This window comes from Sus scrofa, chromosome 5 (genome assembly GCF_054392235.1).
Source record: "Sus scrofa isolate SSC_HxYL_T2T_F1_AM1 chromosome 5, Sscrofa_HxYL_maternal_Yorkshire_Landrace_v2.0, whole genome shotgun sequence".
NCBI classification, from domain to species: Eukaryota; Metazoa; Chordata; class Mammalia; order Artiodactyla; family Suidae; genus Sus; species Sus scrofa.
Genome location: NC_139387.1, coordinates 98,978,712 through 98,996,621, shown reverse-complemented (window position 1 = coordinate 98,996,621; position 17,910 = coordinate 98,978,712). Strand labels below are relative to the sequence as shown.

The window sequence follows — 17,910 nt, the reverse complement described above, 5'->3', positions numbered from 1 at the left end:
CCCGCAACCTCATGGTTCCTAGTCGGATTCGTTAACCACTGCGCCACGACGGGAACTCCCTCATCACCATTTTAAAACATGCTATTAACACTAGCGTTGCATGTAAGTAGTAACAAATACAGGACTTGAGAACAGGTGGTAGGATTGGTTCTTGCACTAATGTCCTGTTTTTTCCCCCCAGACAGCTTTTTGACTTCTTTGGACTTTACAATATTTATTATTATAGTGAAATTAGTAAAGTATAACTAGGTTAAAAAAAAAAAACATAGTAAGCAGATAAAATAAGTTACCATTTTAGACCTAAGAATGAACAGGTATTTAAGAAGGAATTTTTCATTGACAAAATGTCATGAAATGTTCATTCAAAGCCCTTGATCCAGTAACCCCATATCTAGATATCAAAATTATTAATTGAATTGTAATCAGGACAATACATTTTTCAACACTATGTAATTTTTCAACATTATGTAATATACTATTATGTAGTAATAGAAAGTTAGAAGAAATTCTGAATTAGAAGAGAAAAAGCATGTATAAATGAGTCTGTTGTAAACTCACATAATGAAATGAAATACTTTATTAAAATTATGCCCATATTACATAATAAGAGGAGACATTTTTATTCAAATAAATCAGTAAAGTGGAATATGAAGGCATAATCTCTATTTGCAGTGATATAACTGTATCCTCTAGCATAGGCATATGTACCTGCCAATGAAGCATTAATTCAAAGTCAAGTCATTGACACTATTATTTCCTTGAACCAAAGATTCCTTTAATCTCTAGTCTCATAATTTTGCACAACTTAATATCAAAATAATCATTTTGCTATGAAGCTATTCCTCATAATGAATAATTCCTAAGCGTAGATACAGAATTCATGAATTTGTGGGTTCGTTTGTATTTTATGATCTAATTCTCTATCTTATTTATGTATTCTTATCCCAACCAGAAATAATGTGAAGAGTTTGCTTATTAAGCTTATGTGGGCATTTTGGATAAAACCTTGAAAAGTTTTCATTTGAATTTTTATGCTTTGACAATTATACAAGTGTTTTGAAATGAAATTATACTTTCTATTTCAAATTTGAGAAAAGATAAAATCAAAAATTTAAATTATACATGCTGCAAATTTCTTTCACATTTTCAAGTAATGTGATGGATATTGTGATATATTATGTCAAGAACATTTTCCCTTGTTATTTTATGCCCATATTTATTTTGAAGAAAGGACTCCAGGTACTCAGAAAACATTGCCTCACCTCAAAAAAAAAAAAAAAAATACTGTTTTAAATAAATGCACAGTCTGATGACCAAAGAAGGCTTTTCAGACATTATGCCTCATGTAAACATAGGCCAGACTCAAACAATCTCAGCTCAGCTTGCAAAAAGGAATCTTTGAGGTGACTGTGTTTAACCTTCATTAACTCTAGTTTTCCATTTCATCAGGAAGGATACATTAGAATTCTTGAGGCCTGTTCCCCTAGGTATCTGTCTAACTCCCCAACATTTACAGAACCCAGTACTACAGATGTTATTTTCCCTCATTTTGCTTGCTGAAAATAATGAGATGTTTTACCACAACTGCAGTTTTCTGGTTTCAGAACCCAACCCTGAGATTTCATTTGGTTTTCTAATTTGGTCCAGCTGTTGACATGGAATCTTTCCTTCCTCTTTCTTTCATATTTCTTTCTCTCTTTCTTTCTTCCTTCCCTCTTGTCTTCTTCCTTGCTTTCTCTCTTTTCCTTCCTTCCTTTCTCCAGTGTTTCTTCTCCTTTTTCTCATCCCCTTCCTCTTCCTTGTCCTCCTACTACCACTAATTCTCCTCCTCGTCATCCTCCATCTCCTCCTCCATCTTCTTCCTCCTTCTCCTCTTCTTCCCCCTCTTTTTCTTCCTTCTCCTCTCCTCCTCCTTCTCCTTCTCTCACATTTCTCCTGTCAGTTGTTCTGTAGAAACCTGTCTTATTGAAACAAGTAAATTCTCAGGATCACAAATACTGTTGGCACATACTTGTTTCACGACACCACTATCTGTGGGTATTTACAAGGAGTGATGAAGACTTTACTAAATGCGCTAATATTGTGTCACCTTGAACTTAGTTCCTGCCCCCACCTTCTAGAATCCAAGCTACCCCCTCAGAATCTTCTGAGAATCCATGTTATAAAATATTTCCATTAGCTTTTTACCCTGAACACTCTAAATTAAGGAAAAAGAAGGTAAATAAAAGCAGCTGGTTTGCACAGTTTTGATAATTTCAAACCTTCTAAATAATTAGTTGTGAGTGTGACTAACCGAATGATCTCCTTTGCTCTGCCATTCATTCATTTATCTAATTCTTCATTCATTCACTCAAGATAAATGGAATGTCCAACTACATGTTAAGAATTAACCTAGGTTCTTGGTGTATAGCAATGGAAAATAGATGCAAGATCTCTGCTCTCGAGGAGTTTATCTATTTGGAAGGAAAAGATAATAAATAAGTAAACAAGACAATCCCAGAAAATAATTTAAGTACTATGAAAAATAAAGTAAAAAAATGGAAAGCTACGAGACTATATGGTGGCTTATAAATGGCAGTCATGGAAATGGCATTTCAGCATAGATCAAAGTATCCCAGACAGAGAAAAGAGCAAGTATAAATGTCCTGAAGTAGGACCAGGTTGGCATGTTAGTGGTGAGAGTTAAGTGCAGAGATTTGGACAAGGACGTATTCGTGTAAAGCCTTATAGATTGTGTTGTGTAGAAGAAAGGGGGAGTGTGGTTGCAGGAAAATCATTCAGAATGTTTTATATCCAATGGTGATGTATTCTGACATATGGTATTGAATCGGTTGATAGCATAGTCGATGAAGAGAGAACTGATGGAGGGTATACTTTGGGTGTTATGCTGGAGGTACTTACTGATGGATTGCCAAAAAAGCTCCCCAAATTTGGAGTGAACTAATCAATGGCTTTGTGGCATATTGACAAGAAACAGCCTCTGTTCATTTCGATAACATGAAGAGAATGAAAGTGGTATTACATTCTCTTGGACAAAAAAAGCTAAGAATGTTAATTGTGATTAGCTGAAAAACAAGTACACTAATTACTACTTAATAAATACAACACATACTCCTTGTTTAAAATTCAGTTGGTTTATTACAGTACACTATTCTGTTCCCTAGTGATTTTTTTTTTTTTTTTTTTTTTTTGTCTTTTGAGGGCCGCACCCATGGCATATGGAGATTCCCAGGCTTGGGATCGAACCAGAGCTGTAGCCCCCAGCTTACGCCACAACCACAGCAACGCCAGATCCAAGCTGCGTCTGTGACTTACACCACAGCTCATGACAACGCCGGATCCTTAACCCACTGAGCAAGGCTAGGGATAAAACCTGCAACCTCATGGTTCCCAGTTGGATTCATTTCTGCTGCACCATCAAGGGAACTCCCCTAGTGATTTTAAAAGGCTTGCTCTACTCACATTCATAGCTCTCCCTTCTTAATTCAAATAACAAATATTTATCAATTGCCTAATATAACCTATATTTCAGGGAAATAACATAAAAAGCACATAGACATAGTCACAAAATTTTCTGTCAAAATATTGAAAAGTTGACCTCGTTCTTCTGAAGTTTAACGCTATAAGAAATTCAAGGCAGGTATGTTAGTTTTTCTTCTGTGGATAGACTTTTATTTGTTGTTGTTTGACCCACATTATACTTGTGTGATTTTTTTTTTTTTTGGTGGTTTAGTACTATGTTCATTTTTGATATCCAAGTACTTTACCAAGTTTTACTAAGATTTATTTTCTTTTCATTAATATTTCATGGCTCCCTTTGTCTTCAACTAAAATGTTTCTCCCATCCAGCCTTTGATTATTTTGTTTTGTACTATTTGAGTTAGTGTCATTTTAAAGAACAGCATTTACCCATGGGATGGTTTCCTCTTTCTGTTTTTGTTTGTCAGCCTACGGATTTATTCATACCTTTGTCTTTTTATTTTGCCTTCTTTCTGCACCATTGATTTACCATTTTACTCTTTCTGAAACTTTATTTTTCTCTTAATGTATTTTCATTTATTTACACTCTGCCTGTCATCCAGTTCTCTCTTTCCCTCTATTTCAGTGCCTCTGTTTTCATACATGCTACTTTTTCAATATTTATGTAGAATTTTTCAAAATTTCTGTTTTCTGGATAGTTTTCTTTTTAATGATTTTTATTTTTTTCCATTATATCTGGTTTACAGTGTTCTGTCAATTTTCTCCTGTATAGCAAAGGGACCCAGTCACACATACATGTATACACTCTTTTTTCTCACATTATCATGCTCCATCATAAGTGATCAGACATAGTTGCCAGTGCTAAACAGCAGGATGTCATTGCTTATCCATTCCAAAGGCAATAGTCTGCAGCTATTAACCCCAAGTCCCCAGTCCATCCCACTCCCTCCCTCTCCCCCTTGGCAACCACAAGTCTCTTCTCCAAGTCCATGATTTTCTTTTCTGTGGAGACGTTCATTTGTACCATATATTAGATTCCAGATATAAGTGATATCATATGGTATTTATCTTTGTCTTTCTGACTTACTTCACTCAATATGAGAGTCTCTGGTTCCATCCATGTTGCTGCAAATGCATTATTTTGTCCCTTTTATGGCTGAGTAGTATTCCATTGTGTATATATACCACATCTTCTTAGTCCATTCATCTGTTGATGGACATTTAGGTTGTTTCCATGTCATGGTTGTTGTGAGTATTGGTGCAGTGAACATATAGATCTATGCTTCTTTTTCAAGGAAAGTTTTGTCCGGATATCTGCCCAAGAGTGGGATTGCTGGGTCATATGGTGGTTCTATGTATAGTTTTCTAAGGTACCTCCATACTGTTCTCCACAGTGATTGTACCAGCTTACATTCCCACCAACAGTGCAGGAGGGTTCCCTTTTCTCCACACCCCCTCCAGCACTTGTTATTTTTGGACTTATTAATGATGGCCATTCAGACTGGTGTGAGGTGGTATTTCATGGTAGTTTTGATCAATAACCAGTGATGTCGAGCATTTTTTCATGTGCTTGTTGGCCATCTGTATATCTTCTTTGGTGAAATGTCTATTCAGGTCTTTTGCCCATTTTTCCATTGGGTTGTTGGCTTTTTTTCTGTTGAGTTGTAGAAGTTCTTTGTATATTTTAGAAATTAAGCCCTTGTCAATTGCATCATTTGAAACAATTTTCTCCCATTTTGTAAATTTTTTTTTTTTTTTTTTTTGTGGTTTCCGTTGCTGTGCAAAAGCTTGTCAGTTTGATTAGGTCCCATTGGTTTATTTTTGCTTTTATTTCTGTTGCCTTGGGAGACTGGCCTGAGAAAACATTTGTAAGGTTGATGTCAGAGAATGTTTTGCCTGTGTTCTCTTCCAGGAGTTTGATGGTGTCTTGTCTTACGTTTAAGCCTTTAAGCCATTTTGAGTTTATTTTTGTACATGGTGTAAGAGTGTGTTCCAGCTTTCACAAGCAGGGATTACCCCGCCCAACTCCAGTTCTCCTTTTTATTGCATGTTATAGGACTTTTTCCTAAAGTTGTACCTATTTTAAAAATGTTTTCTTATCCTTGAGTGATTTCTATTTAGACGGGCATTTTGCCCATCAACAAAACCTTCACATTCTTCTTATCGTCTTTTTCTTTCTTTGGGCTTAAAAAAACACAATCCCTTTATATATTAAACAGAGATACTAGGTGCTGTGTAGCCTTCTGGTCTTTCACAGTGACTTTTAGTATGAGAATTTGCTAAGCTAAGGAGGAAATTACAGGTTCTGTCTCCTGGTCATCTTATCTTTCCAGATACAATGAAAAGGGGAAAGTTTCAAAAATAACTTAGAGTTTCAAATGTGCATCATGAAGTTCCCATCATGCTTCTGTGGTTAACGGCTAGTATCCATGAAGATGCAGACTCCATCTCTGACCTTGCTCCGTGGGTTAAGGATCTGTGTTGCCGTGAGTTGTGGCGTAGGTCGCAGATGCAGCTCTGATCTGGCATTGCTGTGGCTGTGGCATAGGCCAGTAGCTATAGCTCCAATTTGACCCCTAGCTGGGAACTTCCATATGCTGTGGGTGTGGCCCTAAAAAGCAAAAAAAAAAAAAAAAAGGAAAAAAAAAAGTGCATCATTTCTGTGGCTCTACCAAGATACACAAAACAAAAGCCTTTATAAGACGTTATAATGATGGATTGCCTGTGTATTTGCAAACTAACATTGTTACATACGATGTATCATTTTCATCCAGTTTTGTATATGACTTTAAATATGTGTACTGTAAATGTTTTCTCTCAGTCTATAGCTTCTTTTAGAGTTAGAGTGTTTAATTGGATAAAATCAAACTCTTCAACTTTTTCTGTTATGATTAGTGTTTTTGTAGCTTATCTAGGAAATTTTTGCTTACCTCAGGTTCACAAAGTCTTCCTCCTATGCTTTCTTCTTGAAATTTTATAGTATTGGTTTTACATTATATTTATGAGCCCTTTTGAGTTAATTTTCACATAGAGTATAAGGTAATGGTCAATATGCAGTATTTTTCATACCAATACCCAGTTATTGCAATTCGAATTGCCTTGTCACTGTTGTTGAAAATCATTTGTATATGTTGGGGCTCCTTTCTGGGCTCATCTATCTTTTGCTCAGTTGGTCTTTATATTCATCCCTTTGTTAATGCCACACTGTAGCTTCACAAAACTTTGTAGAAGTGTAAATCCTCAATTTTTTTTCTTGGAAAAAAAGCTTGTGTCTGTTTAGCTGTTTGCATTTTCATGTAAACTTTGTCTATTTCTATATAAAGTTTTATTAGAATAATGAATGAAATTGTGATGAATCTATAGGTCAATTATATTACAATATCAAATCTTCAAATGATGTATATTGTATGTCTCCATTGCCAAAGTCTTCTTCAATTTCTATTTTAATTGTTTTTATATGTATGTCTTACATCTCTCCTGTTAAATCTATTCATATGTTTTCAAACATGTATTTTGTTCTTTTAAAGTAAACAGAATTTTTAAAAATCCAGGTTTTTGCTGCTAGTGAACAAACCTGATTCCTATATTTTAACCTTGCATTCTGTGATCTTCCTAAATTCACTTATTAATTTTAGTAGGTATCTTTTATTGTTATCCTAGTATTTTCTATGGACATGGCCACATCATCTTCAAATTGAGATAGTTTTACATCTTCCTTCTAATCTTCATGCATGTCATTTATTTTTCTTGTCTGTTGCATTATCTAGTACCTTCCATACAATGGTTACTAGAAATGGTAAGATGAGTCATTCTTACTTTTTGATAATCTTAGGGGAAAAGGCCCACCTCCTAATATCATACTTGGAGGATAGGGTTTCAACATAATTTTGAAATGTCACCAACATTCAGTCCATAACAGGGAAGGAGATTGAGGGAGTAAGCCAGTGAAGGGATAGAGGAGACACCAGTAAGAATATGAAGCAGGAAAAGAGATCTTGTTCTCCTCCAATTCTGTTAGCATTACAACTCCTTGTCCCTGAGCTAAGAATTAAGCCTATGTTTATTTTTTTTAATTTTTAATTTTTTTTGTATTGAAGCATAGTTGATTTATAATGCTGGACCAATTTCTGCTGTACAGCAGAGTGACTTAGTCATATATGTGTGTTTGTGTGTGTGTGTGTGTGTGTCTTGTTATATCTCAAGAGACTGGATGTAGTTCCCTGTGGTATAAGACCTCATTGCTTATCCATTTGAAATGTAATAGTTTACATCTACTCTCCGCAAACTCCCAGTCCATCCCCCTCCCTTCTCCCTCCCCCTTGGCAACTGCAGGTCTGTTCTCCATGTCTGTGAGTCTGCTTCTGTTTTGTAAATAGGTTCATTTGTGCCATATTTTAGATTCCACATCTAAGTGATATCACATGGTATTTTTCCTTCTCTTTCTGACTCATTTCACTTAGCATGAGACTCTCTAGTTTTATCCATCCATTTTTATGACTGAGTAGTATTCCATTGTATATATGTACCACATCTTCTTAATCCCTTCCTCTGTTGATGAATGTTTAGGTTATGTCCATGTCTTGGCTCTTGTGAATAGTGCTGTTATGAATATGGGGATGAAGATATCTTTTTGAATTATAGTTTTGTCTGGATATATTCCCAGGAGTGGGATTGCTGGATCATATGGTAGTTTCATATGTAGTTTTCTGAAGAACCTGCCTACTATTTTCCATAGTGGTTATACCAATTTACATTCCCACCAACAGTGTAGGTCTATGTTTTTTTTCATTTTTCTATCAAAGCCTTTTAAATTACTTATTCCTTGTCTCTTTTTCTTATTAGAATATACACTAGTTCCATTACTTGTTGTAAAACAACCATGCAGTTGTATCAGTGAATATTTTTGTCAACCAAAAGCTGTCATAGTCATGCAAAGAAGCGTTGTTGTTATTGTTATTAATGCTACTGAACAAAACTCCAGAGAGTGGCTATAAACTGATGGATATTAACTAAACTTATTATGGCGGAGTTCCCGTCATGGTGCAGTGGAAACAAATCTGACTAGGAACCATGAGGTCATGAGTTTGATCCCTGGCCTTGCTCAATGTGATAAGGATCCGGCGTTGCCATGAGCTGTGGTGTAGCTTGCAGAGGTGGCTTGGATCTGGCGTCGCTGTGGCTCTGGCGTAGGCTGGCAGCTATAGCTCTGATGAGACCCCTAGCCTGGGAACCTCCATATGCTGTGAGTGCAGCCCTAAAAAAGCAAATACAAACAAACAAACAAACAAACAAACATTATTGTGGTAATCATTTCACAAATATATACCTTTTCTAAACATCAAATCATTGAGTTGTTTACAGCATTATGTTGTCCCTTGGTATCTGCAAAGCACTAGTTCTAGGACCTACAGATACCAAAATCCATGGGTGCTCAAGTCCTAGTTAGTCCTCTGAAACTGTGGTGCTGCACCCCTGGACTCAATCAACTGCAGTCATGTAGTACCATATGTGTTTATTGAAAAAAATCCACGACCTGCACAGTTCAGACTAGTATTGTTAAAGGGTCAACTGTACGCCTTAAGTTTATATAATGTTATATGTCAAATTACATCTCAAAGAAACTCTGGAAAAAATTCATGTTTGCCCATGTGAAAAAATAAGCCAATGCAACTTCAAGTCAGTTTGCTATTTGTAGAATCAAAAAGGACCAAGGTCAAGGAGTTCTAGCAACCTATGAGATGACTGTTTACATATTACCTGATTTCCAACTTTTGCCCCCTAGGACCTGAGGCATCCTCTCTCAGAAAGGAGTTTAAAGAGGACCCTACATATCTGAGAAAATGTAGGCTTTGTGGATGTGACAGCCACTTTTGCACCCAGGCTAAAATGTAGGGCCCACTGCTGAGTAGTTGAGTTTCTACACTATCCTTCCCTTTCAGAATCTATGAACTCTGTCATCACTCGTCTTAGGTAAATAGATTTCTAGTATATTTGTCAATGAGAGTTGCTAAAGCTAGGAAGAAATAACCAAGGGAAAAAAAAATCCATCTATCAGTCCAGATGGTATGAAAAGGATGTTAATCAAAATAGCATTCAGGAACATCTGGTCTCATAAGCTTTGTTTATCATTTCCTAGGCCTCAGAAAAAGCTTTGTGAGTTGTAGGTGGCCTGGTATTTCTCACAGTGTTCCAGATGTTTCTCCTGAAGTCAAGGACAGACACAGGAAATTTGTTTAACATTATAATTTTTAATCATGAACAGGACGTGATACTTTTGACTTTCATTTCCTCTCAGCACCTTCTCAGATGTTATATTTTTATTCATTTTTAAAGGTTATTAAAATAATATCTCACTTTCACATCCCACTGTTACTGACTGCAGGAAATAAAATACATATTTTTTTTGTTTTTATTTTCTCCAAACCTGGCATAGTTTCTCTCACTTTCTGAGTCCTCCATAAATATGTGAATTAAATAAATATAGGGATGAGTGATCAAATTAATTAAAATTTTACATTTCTCTCTTATGTGAGCATAGTAAGATTACAATAAGATACCCCCAAATGCATACCCACACATAACTGGTTTTGTGAAAAGATGAGAAAAAGTAAATTATTCCAAGAGAAATGTTTCATATTGTCACCTTCCAGTGCCAGGTCAAGTGACCTCATGGATTCTTCATCAACTAGTGATCAATATAAGCAATAGCAGCATTGTCTATGCTAGGATTCCATGAAATAATGATCTCAGCTGTGAAATTTATATGTGTTTCCATGGTTTTCTAGTTAAATATGCTGGTACAGTGCCTGAGGCCCCCTGAGACTCCTGCAGTTTCAGGAATATGCTTTCTTTATGGCACAGGACTGTTTATTCATAACTGTCAAACCACCAGCAAGTTATCAACCCACATTCAAGCAGGCACCAAGCTATATTTTTGTTAATGTGAGCTCTTAAGGGAAACAGAAACTAGACTGTGTTTTTATATAATTTTAAGCTCATGAGAGAAAACACAAGGATGTTTTCAAAACAATAAAATTCTTTCTCCTTAAGAGTTTTTCTTTTTTTTTTTTTCCTTTCTTTTCTTTCTTTTTTTTTTTTTTTGTGGTGTTGTTTAAGCAAGGACTGTTTTGGAAATACTGACAGGATCTTAGCAAAGGCATCCAGCGGGAAACATATAATATGTTTATTTATCTTAGAAACCACAAGAACATTGCAAAAGGCCAGAATTGGCCCTGTAAAATGTGTTACTAACATGTACAGTATGACTGCTCAGTCTGGATAAAGTTAAGGCATTTCGGCCCTGATAAAGAAGAGCAATCGATATTCTGGCATCTCCCAAATTTATGCCTATAGCTCACCCCTCTCCCCTGAAGTTCAGACTCCTAGATCCAAAGCTTCTTTTATACCTCCACATGGGAACAGGCATCTTGAAAGAGTGAACACATCCAAAACCAGATTTTCATTTCAGCCTCCCTCCACCCCAGCCTCTCAGTGTTTCCCATCTCAGTCAATGGTGACTTCATCCTCCCAGCAGTTCAGGCCAAAATTCTTGGAGCCGTCTCTGTCTCTATTCTTTCTCTCTCACAACCCATTTGAGCTTCCTAGTCCTCTGTAGCTTCAGAACACTTCCATATTGTAACCGCGTCTCACCACCGTCTCTGCTGCTATCTGGGTCAAAACCATCATCCTCATCCCTTGCTTACTGCAGTCGTGTCCTAAATATCCCACCCTGGGTCCCTCCCTGTCCCTCGGGAGTCTGTGCAACCTGAGGTTGCCTTTCACAGGCAGTGCAATCAAGTCATTCTCTTGCCGAAAACACTTAAATAGTGTCCAGTCTTGCCGGGGAGGGAAGGGGTGAAAATGGTCTTTAACATTGCCTTCAAAGTCCGGCAGAATTTAGGTTCCCATTACTTCTCTGACCTCAAGCCACATCTTGCCTCTCCTCGTTCATTTTACCTCTGCACGTTTGACCTCTCTGCTGTTCCTGGAGCCTGCCCTGCATCTTCCTAAACTTGGGCTCCCTTTGGGGGCTTTCTTCCTTCTGTCCTTTCTATCTCTGCTCAAATGTTACTTTCTCAGAAGGTCTTTTTTCAGACCATCCCTTATAAAATGACGAGTCCCATTGTCTCATGTTCCGATTCCTTGAGCCTTCTTTTCTTTCCTCCCTTTCATCTGTCATCCCTCAAAGGCCTCTTCCCACAGCGATGTCTGCTACATGAGGGTAAGATATTGTTCATTGCTCTATCTCAGCCACGAGGACAGTGTCAGACCCACAGGAGGTCTTTAATAAATATGTGTTGAATGAATGAAGTGATATGTGCTTCCTAACACAAATGTCGGGCCTGGATAGAAGGGCTGATTATTTTGATATTCACGTATATTTTAAAATCGATTGGTATTTCTGTGCTTGTCTGTGAAGGCCTGGAAGCATTAACTTAGCCCTCATTGATTGTCCCTGTTGGAATAAGGAGCTTGGTGTTTTGACTATCAGTGGCCAACTAGTGGCTGGGAATCATGTTCTCAGGGGGTGTCTCATCCAGGCTTTCTCTGGTTGTCTTGCACTGGGTGGGGACACAAGGACTTTGTCTTACTTCAGAATTATTTAATTCCACTTGAAGGTTGTTTTACATCCCTGGATGTTTATAGTTGATTTTAATAAGTTTGGTGTTTTCCCTGTCTTGGTTTTTCTGTGTTTTCCACTGTTATACTTCGTAGTGTGAAACTGACAGTCTGTCGTGGACCTGTGACTTGAAATAACTGTGACAGATGGTGCACTAAGGATACATAAACAAAACCCCTGAAAGAAACTCTTTAGCAATAAATGTGAGAATTAAAAAATGAGCAGCAAAGTCAGAAATGAAATATCAGCTCAGCAACTTATGTAACACCTGTGCGAGCAGTATCAGAATCTGAAGGGCAGTGAAGTCTTGGAAAGAGTTAACAGTGTGGATTTCGGAGCAGTCCTGGAACAGGCTTTGCTAGAACTTTGGATGAATGAGAAACTGTTGTATATACATTTGGGGTTTACATAAGGGATCAGACATCTCTTTGTTTGCCTGGAAGTTAAGGCAATGAGATCCTGGATTTGCAATAAACTGTGGAATGAAGAGTTCCTTAGAATTGTATTATGAAGAAAAAAGAAAAGAAAGGGATTGAGGATGACTCAGTAAAATGAATGAACCAGGAAAAAAGCAGACACCCAGGTTATGCCTGATTTATACGACGAGAATGACATAGTAACTTTCATTGCCAGATCAAGGTCATGCAAGAGGAATGCATTAAAAGAACATAAATACTGTGTTCTGGAAATTTGGGGTCACTTGGATGTGGTAAGAGGGACAGCTCTGAAGACAAAAAGGTATACAACCTGGGCCAGCATAAATGTATGAAGGGCGCTGAACCAACCACGAAGGACCAGAGGCAAATTCACACTTTTTAACTTCTTATGTAAACCACACAAATAAAAGTGTTAGTAAAAAGAAAGACAATAAGTACGCATTTTTAGAAAGATAAAAAAAAAAAAAAGTGTTAATGGTTGAACCACCTCTTCTCAAAAGATAAATTCAAGGGGTTCCCACTGTGGCGCAACAGGATTGGTGGTGTCTTGGGAGCCTTGGGACGCAGGTTCGATCCCCAGCCTGACACAGTGGGTTAAGGTTCCTGCATTGCTGCAGCTACATCTTAGGTCAGAACTGTGGCTTGAATCTGATCGCTGGCCGGGGAACTCCATATGCCACAAGGTGGCCAAAGAAAGAAAGAAAGAAAGGAAGGAAGAAAGAAGGAAAAATTCAAGATCTAATCCCTAGTACCTATGAGTGTGACCTTTTTGGAAACAGAGTCTTTGAAGATATCATGATGAGATCATACTGAATTGGGTGGCGCTTAGTCTGATATAAATGCTGTCCTTTAAAGAAGAGGAGAAAAGAAACAGACACACAAGTGGAAGTGGCCATGTGGAGACAAAGGCAGAAATTAGAGTTATGCTGCCTCAAACCAAGAACACCTGGAGGTACCTGGAAGCTAGAAGAAACGTAGAGGGGTCTTCCTTAGAGCCTTTGGAGGAAGCATGGCCCTGCCCACACCTTGATTTTGAACTTCTAACCTCTAGATCTGTGGGAGAATAGATTTCTGTTACTTAAACCACCCAGCTTGTGGTACTTTTTCCACAGTGGCCCCAGGACACTAATACGGTGGGGGGAGGTGTTCTCACAGGGTCAAGTAGTGGCAGAGAAGAAATAGACATGGTCCAGTGGGAACTGAGGGGATTCTCTTGCTTTTTTTCCCCTCAAAATACAGACCCAGGAACAGCAGCATCCCTGAAAGTGTGTTTGAAATGCACAATCTCAGGCCACACCCTCAACCTGAGACCTAATTCCCTTGAGGTGATGGCAGCCCAAACTATGCAACCTGGGGAATAACAGAAAGAGCCACCAACATATGTAAGCCCTTTTCACGTGCTAGCCCTTTTTCTGAGCTAAAAGCTATGTTCTGTGTTAACCCGCTTAATTTCCACGCCAACCTATAAGGTATGAATTATTATTATTCCCGTTTCACAGACAGAGAAATGAGTCACAGAAAGGTTCTGTAACTCTCCTAAGTCATGTCCATAGACATGCTGAAGTCCAGGAAATGGGTTTCATTTATCTTTATTTCAAAGGGAAGATGCATAAGAAAGAAGTTGTGCTGACACTTAAAGAGTAGGATGCTGAAGGATCAGGCCTCGCTCTCATCTAGATCTGGAACAAAATTAGGAATAGCTTACTACTTGGAAAAGTGTGGTGGAGGATCTGCCTTGCAGAGCAAAGCCCAAAAAAGTCTCCCCATCCTCCTACCTCTATCCAGCGCTCACTCCATTGTAGGTGAAGCAGCGGGGTAACTGCAAGAGGAAGGCTCCCCAAGAGGAAGGCTGCAGCATGAAGGAGGTGGGCCTGAACAGGAGAGTGAAGCATTCAAAGTCTGGTTTTGAAAAAAAAAAAAGAAAGTGTCTAGAAATGACGTAGGCCTTGAGCACCAAACGCCTTCTAATAGAAAGTACCTTCTCACTGCTATCATGAGAGTGGGGTCTCTTGGGAGGGATAAGAGAGAAGAGGAAAGGCATTTCTTCCCTCCTATTGAACATTCTGGGACATTGCTCTTTCGTGGGCCAGCAAGACTGTGGAAAGAGAAAAGAAGGGTGGCTTCCCCTAAGGTTATCCTCAGCTCTGCGGATAATCAAATGTAAACATAAACCACTGCCTCTGCTTCAGAAGAAGGTAAAGAAGGAGAGCAGACCCACTTTTTTTGGCCAGCTTTTGAGTGGTTGAGCTTGATCTCTGATTTCCCCAAATCTCCCTGTTGAATTCTCACACACCCACCAAAACCCTCTTCAGCCTCCTCAGTGAAATCTTCCATGTCCCTCTGTGCTTACTTTACCATCCTTGGAGGATCTTATCACCCCTCTTCTGAGCTGCTGCTGTAACGTGCATATATTCCTATGAAAAAAATTATCCTTCTCTATTTCTATTGTTTGGTTAAATGACTGTTTCCTTTGTTAAACTATGATTACCTTAAAGTCAAGGATGGCATCTTATTCCTTCCTTTGTCCTTAGTGTCTGGCACAGACCAAGTAAAATAATTTTCCATGAATAGAAGCCCACTCTGTATCATGAAAATCATATTTAACGTCATTAGGAATATTTAGAATAGGATATCCAATATAGATATCAACTAGGTACATATGGATATAACTTTAAATTATTTAAAATTTAAATGCAATTTAAAATTAAGTCCTTTGATTCTATCACATTTCTAGCGTTCCATAGCCATAGGTAACTAGTGTATCCAATACTGAACCATCCTGACATAGAACATTTTCAAAATTGAACAGTGTTATTGCAGAATATTTTCAGTTTTTATGAACAAATTTATCCTTTTTGAAATGTGAAAACACTCATTCTGGACTGGTGGTAATGCCCATTATTTTAGAGCCTTGCAAAATACTGCAGAGAAGATGGAAGATGCTATGGATGATCAGTGGTTCGTCATTGTTGGGCAAAAATTCTTTTCTAAGGCAGCAGAAGGCAACACACTGAAGTGAGAAAACGTTTGCCTTTCTTATTTACTTCTGTGCATCCCGGGGAAAATCACTTGACTTCCGTGGGACTCTATTTGCTCATCTGTAAAAGGGATATTAAATAACCAAGCATAGGCCACAAGTTTATTGTACGTATTAGATGAGATACTGTGTATACAGCGAAGGGGACATGGTATTCAATAAATGATAGTTATTATCTTTATGGCATCTGAACTTCAAGACTCCAGCCTATTAACACAATGCAGAGGGACCTCTGGGAGCCATGGATAGATTCCCACAGATAGTTGTTAATATCACCACCTTTGGTCTTGGCATGCTGTGAATTATATAAACTGTTGTAAAAGCAGAGGCTGACCCTAACTGGATCAGGGCTATGATTCTGACTCTGTGTTTCCTGTATCTCAATTTTATCATCTATGAAATAGAAATAGTACATTCTTAGGGGACTTTTGTGGTAAGAAGATGTGGTCCGAGCAGTGCTAAATACAGAAGCTGGCAATTGGTTGCATGCACTGAATAAACTCTGGAAATAAATATCTATTATTGTTGCTACTATTGTTCTTTTTATCTTTCTACCAGGAGTTATGCCATATCTGCAGTATCTTCAGTGCTAGCTTATTGAATAAATGAATGAACAACTGAATGGAGTATGCTAAACCAATAAACAGACTCCCAGTTATTGACTGATAATACACATGAATAAATATCACTAACATGGTCACTTCATGAAAGTCCTCCACGTAATTAATTAGCTCCTCCAGTGCTTTACACACTCCAGGCAGTAACTGGTATGAGGGGAACTATGACTTTTATTGCTACAGATACGATTCTCATGATTCTCAGGATTATCCAAATATTATTTTGGTTTTCTGCCAAATACATAACTGACTGCCCATTAATTTTGACAGTTCACATTTTCTGTTTACACTTCAACTTTTAACACTAACCATATTTCTTTCAATAAGTAAATTCTGCTTTAATCAAAGCCATTATAAAAACAGTCTGGTGTTTTGTAATGGAAAATCAAAGTTTCATCAAAAAGTTTTGTATTTTTTAGTACCTCTGATCCATGCAGAAAAGTTCAGAAGTGACTGGGATGATATATGATGTAAATGTAATGCTTAGCTGAGGTTGGTAGGGCTTGTTCAGTGATCCTATAGATACAGTTACTGTGTTTGGGGTAGTTGTTCTTTTCTGCTCTGCCCCAGGAGGCGGCTCAGTCTCTCTGGTTTTCTTGGTAGTTGTTTTCCCTTTAGGATTGATGAGCTGGAGGATCGAAGTAGAGGAAAGAAAGGTAGACACCCTGCTTCGGTACTTCGCCTCTGGAACACGGCTCCCTGGACATGGACTACTTCCATAGCTGTCCTCTCACTCAGCTCCAGAAACTCAGTTTCTTCTCCTGTTCTTTGAGCCACACAGGTGGAACGATTCCTCCACTGCCCATCCCCGGGCACCTCACCATCTCTTGTTTGATACAGCAAACTCTGCACACTCTCTAGAGCAGTCTCTTCCTTAAATTCTCTTCATCGAAGTTCTCAGGGGGTAAATTCTGTTTTCTATCAGACCCTGACTTGTACAAAGGTTAAAAGACAAAGCTCTGTTGCCAGGTATTTACTATTATTTGCCTATGGGGAAGTTATTAAATTTCACCTAACTTCAGTTTTACTTTTCTACAAAATGGGAATAACAGTGGTATTTACTCATTAACTCTATAGGGTTGTGGAGTCTGTATGTAAGAAAGGGAGAGGATGTCATAAATTTTCCTGAAATTTTGTGTTACTAGCCTTTTGGGGGGGGGGTAAATGATGGAAGAGATTCATATCTTGCAACCATAAGGGAAGCCAGACTGAAAATGTAATGAGAGGAGACAAAGCTGAAGGAATCACAGAGAAACTCTGCTAAAGGCTCATGTAGTTGCAGGACGGTTTTGTATTTCCCTTTATGGTTTAGACCAGTGTGCATCTTGGTTTCAGTATCTGCAACCAGGAAACATCCAAGGTTACAGAAGAGGCAAACTGCTTTCACATGTTTACTTATTAGATATTGATAAACTCACTTTTTGATGGTATGCTTCGATAGCTATTTCTAAATTCTGCGTAAAAAAAATTCTAAAATCCCAAGTTTAACTAAATGCAGTAAATATAGAAATGGTCAGGTGAGCAGTCTGATTATACATGGAAGAGTTTTAAAATGATTTAGTCTTTAGCAACTGAAAAATATCAGTTTTTTAGACCAATAAATAAAAGTCAGCTTTGTGCCTTATCAGCTTAACACTAATCGTAGATAAAGTTATAACAGACAAATGTCACAGAGATAGAATACGTATCTAAGAACTTGAAAAGATATGCTTTTTTTTT

At 37.9% G+C, this 17,910-nt stretch overlaps 1 protein-coding gene across 14 annotated transcripts in view; it reads left to right on the top strand.

Annotated features, from left to right (window-relative positions):
• The window catches only part of LOC146403580 (uncharacterized), a 688,950-nt gene that overhangs the window by 445,608 nt on the left and 225,432 nt on the right, over nt 1–17,910 (top strand). The window lies entirely within an intron of this gene.